This window comes from Rhinopithecus bieti, unplaced genomic scaffold, assembly GCF_001698545.2.
Source record: "Rhinopithecus bieti isolate Rb0 unplaced genomic scaffold, ASM169854v2 scaffold_19652, whole genome shotgun sequence".
NCBI classification, from domain to species: domain Eukaryota; kingdom Metazoa; phylum Chordata; class Mammalia; order Primates; family Cercopithecidae; genus Rhinopithecus; species Rhinopithecus bieti.
Genome location: NW_016809913.1, coordinates 3,819,326 through 3,821,219, shown reverse-complemented (window position 1 = coordinate 3,821,219; position 1,894 = coordinate 3,819,326). Strand labels below are relative to the sequence as shown.

Below are 1,894 nucleotides of genomic sequence, written 5' to 3'. Positions count from 1 at the left end.
CAGCCAGCTGAGCCTGCGGGGCGGGGCCGGGGGCGGGGCCGAGGCCGCCGCTCCCAGCCGGTACCACCTCCCCTCCACTGAGAGCTTCCACCGCTTCCTGGGCTGTCAGGCGCGGTGGCCAAGTGGTAAGGCGTCGGTCTCGTAAACCGAAGATCGCGGGTTCGAACCCCGTCCGTGCCTGAAACCCGAGGTTGGGGTTTGGCTGTGGGAAGTCAGTTTTCTCCACTTACGCCGTCCCTTCTACGTGGCATTTTTTCCATTTTCGGATTCTGTTCAGGCGCCCTCCTGTTCCTCTCCTGCCCCGGGCCTCCGCAGTCGACCGGGGCCTGTGCACCTGGGCCTGGAGACTCCAGGGTCCACCTTACAGATGAGCTCGAACCCCGCCACGCCGCAACTCGCCTCGCCACCGGTCCCCGCCACTCCTTTCCGCCAGCCGCATTCCTCAGAGCCGGAGTCGTCTTCACTGATTCGCTGATGGGGACACTGAGGTCCAGGTGGCCTGCGGGGACTCGGGTCACGCCCGATTTGCGTGTGTTATGGCGGGGCAACTTTTCAGAGAGGGTGCTTGAGTTTCCGGAACAGTCGTTTCTGGATTGTTCCTTGGAAGGTGAGTTATGCAGGCCATGCGCACTGCCTGCCTTCCTGTCTACAAAGCAAATCATATTGCTCAACTGGTGGGCGCTTCTCTCCCATTCCTGGTGAACTGACCCTTTGAATCTGCCCCCAACCAGTTATGGCACTCCCCACATCATCTCTAGGATAAACAGTCCGATTTAACATATTAATAACATGACATTGAGCACCTCCTCCCATTCCTGGACCTTCTTTTTGATACACTCCTCTGTCTGTCCTCCTCTTCAATTGTAACACTCGGTACCAAACATACTACTACAGATAGAGTCTTATGAATGAAACTTCACCTCCTTCACTCTATACCCCATACATCTGTTAATGTAGCCCTCAAAAACCACATTACTTTCCCTGAGGCCTGTTACACAGATGACCATGAGGAGCTTTAGGTGGACTGAATGTCAGCAGAGTCTCAGGTTATCAGAAGAGAAGGTATAGAGCCCAGGCAGCAGAGAAATATTGACCTTTTCTCTAAGATCCCAATAAATGGAAGAGACACTCTTGACTTTTGAAGGTAATGCCGAGCTAGGGTGTCAGTGTCATCATGAAAGTGTTATTAAATACAAGTTGAGGCCTTTCCTGACAAGCCCCTTAGCTTAGACAGAGTCCAGATATTCAGGGATAGGAATAGCAAGGTGGAAAGTCCTGCTCTACTGGATATTGCCTTGAATCCTGTCCCTTCAAATTCCTGATGAGAAGGAGCTTCAGGACTGAACATTGGGTTATCTGAAGGAGCTGCAGCAGAGAATTCCACCCCAGCGGAGGGCAGGGGGATGAGCCAAGCCAAAGTCAATATAAGAGAAGTGCAAGGGGCTGGGCGTGGTGGCTCACGCCTGTAATCCCAGCACTTTGGGAGGCCAAGGCGGATGGATCACTTGAGGTCAGGTGTTTGAGACCAGCTTGGGCAACACAGCAAAACCCCATCTCTACAAAAAAAAAATACAAAAAGTGCCAGCCGCGGTGGTTCATGCCTGTAATCCCAGCACTTTGGGAGGCTGAGGCAGGCAGATCACTTGAGGTCAGGAGTTTGAGACCAGCCTGGCCAACATGGCGAAACCCTGTCTCTATTTAAAATACAAAAAATTTAGCTGGGCATGGTGGTACATGCCTGTAGTCGCAGCTGCTCAGGAGGCTGAGGTGGGAGAATCGCTTGAGCATGGAGGGTCAAGCTTGCAGTAAGCTGAGATGGTGCAACTGCACTCCAGCCTGAGAGACAATGAGAAACTGTCTCAAAAAAAACAAAAAAGAAAAAAATGTACAAGGT

General features: G+C 52.5%; 1 non-coding gene across 1 annotated transcript; it reads left to right on the top strand.

Moving 5' to 3' along the window:
* The first annotated feature begins 108 nt into the window (after positions 1 to 108).
* TRNAT-CGU (transfer RNA threonine (anticodon CGU)) lies at positions 109 to 180 on the top strand. The gene has a single exon. It is a non-coding gene; the product is annotated as a tRNA-Thr (tRNA).
* The last annotated feature ends 1,714 nt before the right edge of the window (positions 181 to 1,894 follow it).